General features: G+C 39.8%; 1 protein-coding gene across 2 annotated transcripts in view; it reads left to right on the forward strand.

Moving 5' to 3' along the window:
- FAM168A (family with sequence similarity 168 member A) overlaps positions 1 to 14,908 on the forward strand; it is a 199,058-nt gene that overhangs the window by 95,827 nt on the left and 88,323 nt on the right. The window contains exon 1 of one of the 2 annotated variants that reach the window (XM_044258578.1): positions 5,056 to 5,143. The exons of the other annotated variant lie outside the window; for it this stretch is intronic. The gene's annotated coding sequence lies outside the window, so the exon portion shown is untranslated. Of the gene's footprint in view, positions 1 to 5,055; positions 5,144 to 14,908 lie in introns of those variants that run through there. 2 annotated transcript variants of the gene reach the window in all.

The raw sequence follows: 14,908 nt of genomic DNA on the forward strand, positions 1-14,908 counted from the left end.
CTAGTACTTTTCCTTTTGCATAACTGAGACTATACCCGTTATAGCAGCTCCATAGCCCTCAAAGCCCCTGGCAACTACCATTCTACTTTCTAAGAGTTTGACTCTGTAGATACTAAATATAAATGGAGTTACACATTATCTGTCTTTTTGTTTCTGGCTTATTTTACTTAGCATAATGTCCTCAAAATTATTCATATTGTAACATATGACAGGATTTTTTTCTTTTTTAAGACTTAATAATAAATTGCATATATATACCCCATTTTATTTAACCATTCATCTGTCAGTGGACATTTAGGTTGCTTCTCCCTCTTGGCTATTGTGAATAATGCTACGGTGAACATGGTTATGCAAATATCTCTGTAATATCCCGTTTTTAGTTCTTTTGGATCTAGACCCAGAAGTGGAATTGCTGGATCATATAATAATTCTATTTTTAACTTTTTGAGGAACTTCCATACTGTTTTCCATAGCAGCTGTACCATTTTACATTCTCACAAACAGCGCACAAGGGTTCCAGTTTCTCTGCATCTTTGCCAACCCTGGTTATTTTCTGTTTTTTTTTTTTTTTAATTTTAATTTTTTTTTTTTAATAGCGGCCATCCTAACAGATGTGAGGTGGTATCTCATTGTGGTTTTAATTTGCACTTCCTGATAATTAGTGATGTTGAGCATCTTTTCATATGAGGATTGGCCATTTGTGTATCGTCTTTGGAGAAATGTCTATTCAGGTTCCTTGCCAATTTTTAAATCAAATTATTTGTAGAACTGTTTTAAATAAGTACCCCGGGTAATTCTGATGGAGGGTGGTAGTGAGTGGGCCAGCAGCTGTGATGGAGAGTGAGGGGACTTGGCTCACTCAAGCTACATTATTCTCAATTGGATTATTCTTGGCATCACACACTGTCTCCAATTTGATTTTTTATTATGTCTATACCATTAAGCCTCAAATTAGACAGGTGCTTCCCTGGGGAGAAACTTTGCTATGTCCTGAAATTACCCTCTCTTCCATTTCCTGAGCCTTTAGCTTCTAATACAATCTCTTTCCTTTTCATCAGGCATGATTTTTCAGGGTTGGTGCTGCTGGGCAGGAATCTTTCCATTGCTCCTGTCTTCCATTCCACCCTTCCTCCCCCGCGCCAAGTATCTTCAGCTTCATCAAACAAAACTCTTCTGATCCTGCACCCAGGCCAGTAGTCCAGGGCTTCCTGGGGCCTTTGCATCAAACAGGGATGGTTCTATCTTGGTTTTCTGAGCCTTTCTGTCCTGAGACAAAGGACTTGGCCTGATACTCAGAGTCTCAACTATTTGGAATACAGCAGTTCCTGATTGCGTCTCAGACCTCCCATTGCAAGGGCCTAGTAGTCTTTGAACTAAACAGTAAGCAGAGAAGATTGCTTGTGCTTCAGGTAGAAAAACAGCCTAATTGCCATTCTTCTGGTTTGGGGAGTCTAGAAGCCTGAGGTCCAGTCCTGAATCTGTTACTGACTTGTTATGTAACTTTGAGGAAGTCACTCAGTCTCTATTTTCTCTGTAGCAAAATGAAGGGCTTGAATTAAATATTCAAGGTCCTGCCAAGCTCCTACACTCTTAGGTCCTTTTCTGTTAATTAAAGTGTGTAGTGCTGGCATACTTGACCCTCTGTTAGTTATTGGGAACTACATAGCTTAACAACATAGCCTCTCCTTTCACAAAGCTCAGAGCCCAGGAGGGAAACACTTATGTGAACAACCAGGTCTAATTTGAAGCAGGTCTAGAATGGGACTATCACCAGGAATGTTTGAACAGAACACAGTGATTAGTTCTAGCTGGAAGGATCTAGGAAGCTTCAAGCAGGACAGAGTGTTTAAGCCTTTGGTGCTGTCTTCACTTCTGTTATTCTTCCTTTTCTCCATCTCCATGAGTCCCCAGGCCCTTTCCCTTCTTAAAATTTGCTACAGTTTTCATGGCAAATCACATTACTCTTTAAAAAACAAATAAACAAACAACCTAAACCCATAGTCGTAAAAATCCTTTACTCCCTTGTCAAACTCTTGCAATAGTTGGCATAGGTGTACAGGTTCCATGAAGAATTCCTTTAGCCTTTCTTTTGTATAAATTGGAACTAAGAGTTCAAGTGGCTTCTCTCATTTTGTCTGCCATCAGGATTTTAAGTTTTGAGTGTTTGTGTCTCATTTTTGCTGCTACATTGTGAGTTCCATGAGGACAAACAATAGATCTTATTCTTTCATCATCTATACCTCTTCTAAGAGATTTACATAACAAATAACCCAGCGAAGAGAGTCATTAGATGTGTGTTTTTTTTTTTTAAGTTTTTTTGGTTTTGTTTTTTTTTGTTGTTATTTTTTTTTCCAATTTATTTATTTTCAGAAAAACAGTATTCATTATTTTTTTCACCACACCCAGTGCTCCATGCGAGCTGTGCCCTCTATAATACCCACCACCTGGTACCCCAACCTCCCACCCACCCCCCGCCACTTCAAACCCCTCAGATTGTTTTTCAGAGTCCATAGTCTCTCATGGTTCATCTCCCCTTCCAATTTACCCAAAAGCACATACCCTCCCCAATGTCCATAACCCTACCCCCCTTGTTTTGTTTTTTTTTTTAAAGATCTTATTTATTTGACGGGCAGAGAAGCAGGCAGAGAGAGAAGGAAGCAGGCTCCCTGCTGAGCAGAGAGCCCCATTCGGGGCTCCATCCCAGGACACTGATCCCAGGACCCTGAGATCATGACCTGAGCCAAAGGCAGAGGCTTTAACCCACTGAGCCACCCAGGCGCCCCAGATGTGTGCTTATTTTAAATTGAGTCTCTTGGGGCACCTGGGTGGCTCGGTGGGTTAAGCCTCTGTCTTCGGGCTCAGGTCATGATCTCAGGGTCCTGGGATCGAGCTCCGCATCAGGCTCTCTGCTGAGCAGGGACCCTGCTTCCCTAGCCCCTTCTTTGCCTGCCTATCTGCCTATTTGTGATCTCTGTCTGTCAAATAAATAAATAAAATCTTAAAAAAAAATTAAATAAACTGAATCTCTTGACTCCCATATGGATGTTATACTTGGTTATTTATTCCAGATGTGCTGTTACTAAGTGATAAATTTAAACATGTAACACGGTTGTTTTTTGGTCAATCTGATCCTTCTTTCTTGCTTCAATCTTCTTGGCTCTTAAGAGGGAGAGTGAACGTTATGACAGGAACTAAAGAACACTGGGTTTAGAGTGTGAGGAATCAGGGTAAAATCTAGGTGAGTTTGTAAGTGGACGCTAATCCCAGTCTGATTCTACACTGAATTATTAGATGACTGCAGAAATTCCTTGAAAAGTAAAAAAATTGATCTTTTAATTTTTTTTTGGCTTTTAGCATTTTTAATTACCAAACATTCACAAAGTACTTTTTGTGTGCTAAGTCCTATGTTAGAGGAATAGAAAGAAGAGTAAGATACGGCCTTTGCCCTCCAAAAACACTACATGCTAATTTGGCAGGCAAGTATGAACACAAAGGAATAAAAGGAAGTGGACAAAGGGAGTGAGGAGGGACGAGGAATTGGGCAAAATGCTTGAATTTGGGATTTGCCAGGTAATGGGATTCAATTTGGGAACTTGGCTTGCCCTCTGAGGGTCCCATCTATGAGGTCTTTTCTCAGAGTATACCTGGGGTAAAGGATCTGCATCGCACATATAATATGAAACTGAAGAGAGAGTCAGTGTTCAGTTCATTATCATTTTTATATAACAACACTGTCACACAGGAGAAAGAATAGGGAACTTGAGTTCACATCTCTGGTCTGTCACTGAAAGGGTATGCATCCTTGAGCATGTTGCATAGTATTGCCAAAAGATTAATTTTGTTTAAAAAAATAAGAGAATAAATGCCTCACGTAATTGTTCAGTTCAGTTTGATGAACATTTATGGGAGTCTACTCAGTGCTAACTGGATTCTGAGGTTGCAGAAGTGAAAGGACAGTTTCCCAGGAACTCTTAATTTAGTGGGAAGAATTGTGTCATATGAGAGTGTGAAATAGAAGCCATTTAAGAGGATCTCTTGAAAAAGTGCTATATAAACATGAAGGCTTCCACCACAGATGACCGTTCATAGGGCTCCTTCCCACTAGAACAGTATTACTATAAGTAATGTCTGATCAGGTCTCCTTTCCTTTTTTGGGAGGGGTGTGTGTGTGTGTGTGTTTTATCAATCCTGAAAGCTCAGGATTGCCAAAAGGAGTAAGTATAAGTAAGTGTAATAATATCAGTCAGGTCGTCTGGATGAATTAACATCTGACACACAGTAGGCAGTGACTAATGGAAGCTTTCATTATCTCTAATCTGTGTGTCATCTGAGTTTCAGAATAAGGGGAATCTCTCAAATTAACTGCCATGTTCTCGGCACTGTTCTTGGCATTAGGGGTACAACAATGAACAAAAAGATGCAAACATTTACCATCAGGGAGCTTATATTTTTTGGGGGAAGACAAATAACAAGATAAAAGTTAATAAGATGAAATATTAAGTGTGGTAGACAAGTGGGAAGGAGAAAAAATAAAGCGAAGAATGGAGAACTGTAGTGAAGGTTTTGAGTTCAAAGTTCAAAGGTTTGAACTTTATTTATTTACTTTTAAAGATTTTTTTACTAGAGAGCATACACACACAAGCAGGGGGAATGAGCAGAAGGAGAGGGAGAAGCAGGCTCCCTGCTGAACAGGGAACCTCCCCAACATGGGGCTCCATCCCAGGACCCCATAATCATGAGCTGAGCTGAAGGCAGATGCCCAACCGATTGAGCCACCCAGGTAGTTCCACGTTTCAGTTTTTAAAAAATTTAATTATTTACTCGACAGAGAGAGACCACAAGTAGGCAAAGAGGCAAGCAGAGAGAGAGAGAGGAAGAAGCAGGCTCCCTGCAGAGCAGAGAGCCTGATGCGGGACTTGATCCCAGGACCCCGAGATCATGACCTGAGCTGAAGGCAGAGGCTTAACCACTGAGCCACCCAGGTGCCCCACCATGTTTCAATTTTTAAATAAAGAGCCAAAGAAGGCCTCATGTGAGAATGTGACTTTTGTTGAAGACCTGAAGAAGATGAGAAAATGAGTTGGAGGAAGAGCATTCCAGAAAAAGGGAACAACCAAGTGCCAAGGCTCTGAAGCCAGACCTGGTATGTTTCAAGAACTAACAGGAGGCCAGGGTGGCTGAAATGAAGTGGTCAAAGGGGAGAGTAATAGAAGAGGTGAGAAGATTGTGATGTGAACAGATCTTGTTGGGTCTTCTAGATCTTAGGAATGACTAGTTTTTCCATGGATTAAGATGGGAAGTCATTGATGGGAAGAGTTACCTGATACAGTTTTTTTTTCATATGTTTTCATAGACTCATTCTGACTATTGTGTTGAGAATAGATGGAAGAACGGATAGATTCCAAAGCAGGGAGACCAGTTAGGAGGCAGTTATATCAATCCTGGTGAGAGACATTGGTGGCTTAAATTAAGGTGGTGGAAGTGCGAGTAGTGAGAATTGATTTTTCAGGTAGAACTGAAAAAGATTTGCTGTTGGACTAGTTGTGAGGTATAAGAAAAAGAGAAGTGAAGAGTGACTCCAAAATTTTGACCTTTGCTCTTAAAAGAATAGAGTTGCCATTAACTGAACTGGGAAAAGACTTCAGGGAAACAAATTTCAGGGGAGAGGGTGAGAGGATATAAAAATATAGATGGTATTTGCATTCATGAGATTAGATGAAGTGACCTTGGTCATGCATAAAGTTATGAAAGAGAAAAGGCACAAGACTTGAGCCTCGGTCACCATGAAGTTTAGATACTGAGAATAAGCTGCCAGAATAATGGGGAAAGAAACCAAAACAAAACTCCACCAAAACTCAGTAAGTTTATGACTGGAAGCCAAATGAAGAGAGTGTTTAAAAGAGGGGAGAAAGTGATCAACTGGGTCACATTCTGCTAACATATCAAGGAAGATGGTGGAGGTGGCTGATAAGAACAGCAGTTGTGGTGTTATGGTGGGAATGAAAATCTGATAGGTATGGGTTCAAAAGAATGAGAGGAAAGGTGAGAAAAAGCAAATATAAATAGCTCTTTCTAGAAGCTTTGTTGTGAAGGGAAGTAGAGAAATAGATTGGTAGCTGGCCTGTTAGATGAAATAAAGAAAGGGTTTTTGTTATTTTTTTTTAATTTATTTTTTCAGGCAAGACAAAAGGAGCAAATGCTAAAAGGAGTAATCCTGAAGAAAGGGGAAAATCTGATAATGTGGAAGAAAGAGGAGGGAAATAACTAGAGTAATGTCATTTGTGTTTGGTGAGAGGATAGAATCTGATGTATCTGTGGAGGGTTGGAGAGGTCTTTGTCCCCATGGTAAAACGGAAGAAGTTAGAGTGTATGTGCACAGATGCAGTTTGGTAGGTAAATGTAGGAGTGTGTGAAAGTTCTCATTTGGGTGATTGATTTTGTTCAGACAAATAAGCAAAATCACTAGATGACAGAATAACTCCCAAGGTTAGGAGCAAAGAAAGCATGAGATAGTTAGGATTATAAATAGTCTTGGCAAATACATGATGATTGTCTATTTTGAGCCTACATGAAAATGGTGATCAAATGTCTAAAATTTAACTTTAATGAACAGAGTCATGTATGTTTTCTTCCTCCCAAGATCTGTGCCAATGTAGGCAGAAAGTAGATGATGAATTTCATTTAACCAGGGCTGTGTCTTAATCGAATTAGTGTTAATACAGGTGATAGAGGGCCAATGGAGTGATAATAAAAATTGACCAAGGAATTTAAACTAGCCAGGATTAGGAGGGGAATGAGGGTGTGAGGAAGGTGATAGAAATTAAATGCAGGTAGGATCAGTAGATTCAATGTCCTGATAAGCTGAAGGATTGTTAAAGTTGGAGTAACTATAGTGAGTGAACTAGAAAGATAAGAGATACTGATTGGAGAATGAGAAATTTGGAATTAAGATTGTAGAAGATAGACAGTTGTTGGTATTGATAAGGTCAAAAGTATAACCGTGGGAATGAGAGGCTGAAACTCAAGGTGGAATTCAAGATAACAGAGAAGAGGGGGTCAAGTAACAGGGAGGACAATATGTTGTAACTACTATTTATATAGTTATTGAAATTACCAAGACTTATGGCAAGAATGGTATTGGAAAGAATAACAGTTTACTAGGAACCACAATCTTTAAGGCATAAGTGGAAATAACAGCTATAAGTTCAAGCTCAGTGGTAGATGGTAAGTGAGAGAAAAAAACAGCCCCATTTGCTAGGGCTGCTGAAGATACATTGTCAGGGACTGCCACATTTCACTTAGAGAAAGAAGGCAAGGGAGACATTAACAGAAGAGATTGACAATACAGAATTTGCTGACCTTGAGATCCAAAGGGTACAGTGGGAAAAGTTAGTAAGGGAGAGAGATGAGGGTTGGAAAATACAATGTACAGAGCCTCCTAGGAGTAAAGTCTGGGAGATGAGGAATAGCCTGGGGTTCCTGGAAGTGGGGGTGGGTGCAGCAGCTAATGACATTCCCAACTGAGGAGGAGGTGGTCTTTTCTAATTGTTTGTAGTAACATTATTCACATTGGTCTTCCAATGAGATTTGGAATAAGATATTTTGCTGGGTAAAAAAAAAAAAAATCCATGTGGATAATATAAATTTATCTGCAAATATTAAAAACATACTACTTTGGAATAAGAAACATTTATATATGTTTTATAAAGACCAGACAGATGCACACTTATTCTCCTGCAAGAACATACGTTTGGTGATACCAAAGCACATCAGTATCTTGTTCTTAGTTTCTTTATTCAAACCACTTTGTCTTTTTTACTAAGTCTTTTTGCTTCCTAAGGGACACGATGGAATTTGTTTCCAGGGAAGCACTTTGCTTCATTTGAATGATCTATTCAGGAATTAGTTGTTCCAGATTACAAATCAATTTGGAAATCCCAGTGACACTTGAGAGAAGAAAAAAAAAAAATCGGCAGTGAGCTTTTGATTTTATCTTGAAAGGCTAATAAGTGGTGGTCAGACTTATAGTTTGTGGTCATCTTTATCTAAAACAAAAGTCTGGAATGTTTTAAAACCATTGTTTTCATGCTATAACATAGATAAACCTTGACGACATTATGCTAAGTGAAATAAGCCAGTCATAAGGGACATGTATGATTCCTCTTTTTTTTTTTTAAGATTTTATTTATTTGACAGAGAGAGAGAGAGAGATCACAAGTAGGCAGAGAGGCAGGCAGAGAGAGAGGGGGAAGCAGGCTCCCTGCTGAGCAGAGAGCCTGACTCAGGGATCGATCCGAGGACCCTGGGATCATGACCTGAGCCGAAGGCAGAGGCTTTAACCCACTGAGCCACCCAGGTGCCCCTGTATGATTCCTCTTAAATGAGGTTCCTGGAATAGTTAAATTCATAGGGACAGAAGGTAGAATGTGGGGAGGAGAAAAAGGGGAGTTAGTCTTTAATAAGTACAGAGTTTCAATTGAGGAAGATGAAAAAGTTCTGGAGATGGGTGGTGGTAATAGTTGCACAACACTGTGCAGGTACTTTGTGCCTCAGAACTGTATACTTAAAATGGTAAATTTTATGATATCTATTTTAGGACCATAAACAAAAAAAGCTCCTGTATTTTGAGTGTAGTGCCTACTAAGCTACTTGCCTAAACTTAATTGACCATTCTTATGTTGAATTACAAATAATGAACCCCGCTTTTCCCAATACCTTATGTTTCTGTACTACTCTATAGTTAAGTAAATGTTTTCGTATCTGATTCAGAACATCCTTGAGAAGTAGGTAGACAGAAATAGATAAGGAAACAGATTCTAAGAGACTTGGTCCTGGTAGGTCAGAGAGAGAGGTCAGTGCCTAGTTCAGCATGGTCCAGTTCCAGAGCTTCCAAAGCCATAAATGAGGGGGTTTAAAACTTAAAAGTGGGGGGCTTTCTCTGAAGCAATATAGTTCCCTCAGCAGAGTGTCCATCCCTTTATTAGATCTCAGAGGCAGAACAGTTGAGATCTACATTCCTAACTTGCACATTCTGCCTGGTTTGTATCCAGATCTTCAGCAGAGCATTTGGACAAAGTAAGGAGACTGATCACACCTTCTGTAGTTGGACTGATTGAATTCTATATGCCCATCTCTCTCTCTCTCTCTCTCTCTCTTTTTTTTTTTTTTTAACCTGTGAAGGGCATTAGTTTTTCAAATATGCATAATATAATAGGATCAAAAGTGAATAAGGAGATTCACAATGAAGGGGAAAATAAGGAAAGCAGAGTAAATGAAGCCAAGGTAAATTTAGTACCAGAAATTCCTACTTTTGTTAAGATTCAGTAGCAAATTCATCTCTGAGCTTCCTAGTGGCCAGAGCAAGGTCTGGTTCAAGGTTCAGAGTATCTGTCATTCACTCATTTATTCTTTCAACTGATAGTTTATTTTCAGAAGACACACATGTATCTCTGCCTCTAATATCTATAGAAAATAGAGCTCTTCTTAAACAATAGATGATGTTAGCGGTTGCCACAATAAACTTGATAGTAGGCTCTTTGTCTGGTTTATTTCTAGTTAAGGTGTACCTGGCACCAGTAATTGGCTCAGACTGAATACTATGGACTTGATAAACGAATAAGAAATGATTCCTTTTTTAAGGATCTCATGTAAAACTTGGACAGTGGATAGTCATTTTGATGTTCAGCAAATACTGGATACCTGAGGTATATCCTTGGCTCCTGTGCTGGCTCTTTGGAAAATAAAGACATGAATAAATTATGGTTTTATCCTCAAGCAGTATTTTTAAAAAGCTGATGATACAAAGTACTGTGAAGATATAAAATGCTTTGTGCGGACTGTGGGTGCTCAGAGGAAAGAGTTCATCATAGGCCAGGCTGTTCAGTTTCCCCACTGCTAAAAACGAAATAATAGTACCTACTTCACAGGGTTGTTGTGAAAATTAAAAGGAGTTAACATAAAGTCCTAAGAAATATTCCTGACTCATAGGAAGCATTCCGTAAATTTTAGCTAATAATATATTTAGGGAAGACATCCAGGAGAAGGGGGTACATGGATTTAGGTTCTTTAGATCCCTGTGCTTGTCTCTACCAAAGCACGTGGGTGTCCTTATCTGACTCTTTATGTTTCCCTTCTCTGCTAGCTCTGAGGTCCTTCAGGGCATGTATCATAATAGTGTTGGTTGGGCCTGGTATAATATAAATACCCATTGAAGGTTTGTTGACAGAAGGAAGAAAGCAAGCAAGCATATTGGGAGCCAAGCAGGCCTGCTCCTTTAGCAACTGAGAATATTCTAAAGACATGCTTTCTAGGAGCCCTACTTGGCTCTGAATTATACATGACAGCATATTCTGTTGTCCTGTTATTCTTCCTCCATGTTCCTTCATTACTGCCTTTATACCCTTGTTGGACTACTGCTGACTTCTAAGCAAATGAACTAATGGTTGGTGGGTAGTTAGTTCACAGCAGTCGTCATCTCAGATCATATTGATTCCCAGTTGTTCATTGGATGTCTTTGTCTCTCCTTGTTCAAAAGTGAAAGCCCTCTAGGTGCACCTGGGTGGCTTGGGTGGTTACAAGTCACGATCCCAGGGTCCTGCGATTGAGCCCCCTGTTGGGGGGGGGGGGGTTCCTGCTCAGCAGGAAGTCCGCTTTTGCCTCTCCTTCTCCCTTTGCCTCTCCCCTGCCACCACTGCTCATGCTCTTTCTCTCTCACAGATAAATAAAATCTTAAAAAAAAAAAAAAAAGAATGCCATTTTTCAGTGCTTACCTGGAAACCCCTTACTTTCCCCTCATTGAGTCCTGCATACAGAAAGTTTCCAAATCCTATCAGTTATGATTCAAAGTAATTCCCCTGTTTGTTCTTTCTTTTCTATTTCCATTCTTCCTTTCTAGTGGGAACCTTGTTTCTTTTCTGCCAGTTCATCCTCCATCTTCTCATGAAATATGTCACTTTGTTACTTTAGTCTTTTGTGGCTCCCTGTCCATCTTCACAGCAGTTCTTTAGATTAAATGGTTGTATTTCCATGTTATAGATGAGGAGATAATTGCCTTCCTGTAGCAGATAGCCTCAAGATGAATTTAATACTCCTCTTAGTCTTTTGAGGCTCTCTAATTACCCTTTTAAAACCTGAGACCCAGGAAAGGGACAGTCCACAGTCCTGGGTGTCTTATAGACATTGTGGGTCCAAGCCATTGAAAACTGCAAGTGATGAGGATGTTTCCCTAGATGCAGTGAAGATAAAGTCACCATTCCTTGAGTATTTACATATTCTCTGGCAAAACATTTATTGGCTCATTTTGTCCTCCCTAAAATCCTAGGATGTAATTAACACTAGTATTTCCACTCTACACAAGAGGAAACTGAAATTAAGTTTGCTATCCAAGACTTCACAGGTGCCATGACTTAAAAACCTATGTTCTTGGAGCACCTGGGTGGCTCAGTGGGTTGAGCCTCTGCCTTCGGCTTAGGCCATGATCTCAGGGTCCTGGGATTGAGTCCCGCATCAGGCTCTCTGCTCAGCACGGAGCCTGCTTCCCCTTCTCTCTGCCTGCCTGTGATCTCTGTCAAATAAATAAATAAAATCTTAAAACAACAACAACAACAAAAGAAACCTATGTTCTTAACCATTATGTGAAGTTTCCAAGGTAACATTTTATACATGTTGCTTCCGTAGGAAAGATGAGAACTTTATGTGCTATAAACTTGCTGTTGAGAATTGCTGATCTGATGGGCTTCATGGATTTGCTGCAGAGAACTAACATATTCTGGTAGAGTACTTTGAATAGGTTCTTCAGTGAATATCTTTATTTCTTTATATTTCCTTAGTATCCTGTGTGTCATGACACATCAATCCAAAATGCCACCTAAGACTTATGACCAGTAAAAGGGGAAGAGGAGCTTTACTGGGACTGTGTTTTCATACAGCTAACTTGTTTATTTGTTTGTCTTCCTGTCTAATTGTCTATTCTTCTGTCCATCCAGAAAATGATCCAGTCTAAAGTTAGAGATCTGGGTTTTGTTAAGAACCCAGTCTGTGACCCTGACTCGCCATGTATTTCTGGGGTGGTTCATTCCCTTCTCTGTGCCTCAGCTCTTTTCTTCTACAAAAAAAGTAAATAAAGGGGGTGCCTGGGTGGCTCGGTAGGTTAAGCCTTTGCCTTCAGCTCGGATCATGATCTCAGGGTTCTGGGATCAAGCCCCATATCAGGCTCTCTGCTCGGTGGAGAGCCTGCTTCCTCCTCTCTCTCTGCCTGCCTCTCTGTCTACTTGTGATCCATCAAATAAATATATAAAATCTAAATAAAATAAAATAAAGGTATTAGATGGCATGAATGTCGACCTCTTCCATCCAGCTCTCTGCAGCTGGATGCGATAGGCAATATGGTAGTTGTACTTTTGGGAAAACTAACACTGATACTAAATTACAGGCCTTTTCTCAGAAGATAAAATCTGGGGCGCCTGGGTGGCTCAGTGGGTTAAGCCGCTGCCTTCGGCTCAGGTCATGATCTCAGGGTCCTGGGATCGAGTCCCACATCGGGCTCTCTGCTCAGCAGGGAGCCTGCTTCCTCCTCTCTCTCTCTGCCTGCCTCTCTGCCTCCTTGTGATCTCTCTCTGTCAAATAAATAAATAAAATCTAAAAAAAAAAAGAAGATAAAATCTGATATATATATATATATATATATATATATATATATATATATATATTTGCATTGCAAATCTAGTCTCTTGTAAGTAACCATTAAAGAGAGGCTCTGAGGATGCTGGGTTTTAGCTTCTCCAGAAATGCCTGATGACTATTTCTTGTAGCTGGGAATGTTATATAGCAAGTCTGCATGTAGCAATCATTTCTAGCAAATTATAACTTTGCTTCAGAGGTGTGTGATAATTTAAGGTCATTGTATTATGTGGTTATGAAACTGTGGTAGGCAATCAATTTGTTCAGCAAATAGTTTCCAAGCACATACTGTGTGCCTGACTTTGTGTTAGGTAGTAGGAATGAAACTCTGACAAGACTAATCTCTTTCATGGGCTTGGCAGGAGTTGGGAGTGTGATATAATTATGTTAGAGTGTGATAAATACTACAGAAGCTTCCCAATGAAGGTAGCATCTAATAGAGCCCTGAAAAGAAGAGTAGGAATGATCCAGATTAAGATAGGGTAGGGGCGCCTGGGTGGCTCAGTGGGTTAAAGCCTCTGCCTTCGGCTCAGGTCATGATCCCAGGGTCCTGGGTTTGAGCCCCACATCGGGCTCTCTGCTCAGCAGGGAGCCTGCTTCCTCCTCTTTCTCTGCCTGTCTCTCTGCCTCCTTGTGATCTCTGTCTGTCAAATAAATAAATAAAATCTTAAAAAAAAAAAAAGATAGGGTAGATTAGGGAGAACCCCTGAATGATGGAGAAGGGTGGTGTTTCAGGCACGGAGAACAACATGTGGAAAGATTCAGGGGTAAGACAGTATGGCATGTTCAGGGGAACGCAAAGAAGATAAAAATTGCTGTATTATAAAGCGTGAGGGCAGGAAAAAGCTATTTTGAAATTACAGCCATTTTAGATATCACATCTGGATTGTGAAATAGCATGATGCCATTGAAAGGACTGTACTTGGGATCTGAAGACCCAGATTTTAGTCCCTGGCTTTCCACTGGCTATCTATGGGATCTTGAACCAATTATTTAACTGCTCTGATTCTGTTTATCTGCGAAATGGTAACTGTTAACTCTTGCACCATCCTTTTAAGCTATAAAACTGCTACATTATAAAAGCTTTTTTTTTTTTTTCTCTCAAAGATTTTATTTATTTATTTGGGGACAGAGATCACAAGTAGGCAGAGAGGCAGGCAGAGAGAGGAAGGGAAGCAGGCTCCCTGCGGAGCAGAGAGCCCTATGTGGGGCTCCATCCCAGGACCCCGGGATCACGACCTGAGCCAAAGGCAGAGGCTTTAACCCACTGAGCCACCCTGGCGCCCCTGAAAGCTTTTTTAAATCCTTGCTCTGTTTTAAATGCTTTGTATCAATATAGCACTTTTATTATGGTAATTCTTAGATACAACTGTTTCCCCATTAAGAACAGCTCTTTTAAGAGCAGAGAATGACGCAAGGTGAGTCCCAAGTACTTGTGAGGTTTAATGAATAATTGGATTCTATATTAAGGGAAATTCCCTCTGAAATTTGTTTGCTTTTAAAAAAAAACCCTTGAGAAGAAATTTTGTATTATTTGTAAGCATTTGACTTGAGAGACAATTTTGTTGTGTTTTTGATTAGCAAAAAAGCCATTTTCTGAAAGCTATTTCAAATGGGCTGAATGCTCTAGTGGTTAGAATGTGTCATTTTGCAGATGAGCATATCATTTACAGGCAGGCACAAGAGGTGGTTATTGAGGTTTTGCATGAAACGATCTTTTTGTTAACTGTGGAAACCTTTTTGATACTGAGATCCTATCGGCAGATCCTAGAAATCAGAGTTCTCCTCCATTTCACCTTTAAATTGAAACATTTTCTGAGATGAGATGATATATACAGAACTGTAAAATATGGAAATCTGATGTGCACTTTGATTACATTTGGCAGACAGTATAAAGAAGTAGACAGCTGCTATTAAAAACTGGCCTTCCTTGTGTACCATCATAGTGATAGAATTAAGAAAAAAAAACCACTAAAACTGAGTATTCTTAAATTTGTTAGGTAAGAATTCAATAAAAGGTTTCTTTTTATTTACCCATTAATTCATTCATCTTGACTTGTCAACAAATACTTAGCACTCCGCTTTATACCAGGACCTTTCCTAGAAATTTAGTAGTGAATAAAACAGATATGGTCCTTTGACCTCATGGTGCTTCAGATGTAGCAGGAAGAAAAGAATTGGGCAAGCAAATTACAGCTGGAGTGAGTATTTATAATAGAGAAGTTCAGAG

Source organism: Neovison vison, chromosome 7 (genome assembly GCF_020171115.1).
Source record: "Neovison vison isolate M4711 chromosome 7, ASM_NN_V1, whole genome shotgun sequence".
NCBI classification, from domain to species: domain Eukaryota; kingdom Metazoa; phylum Chordata; class Mammalia; order Carnivora; family Mustelidae; genus Neogale; species Neogale vison.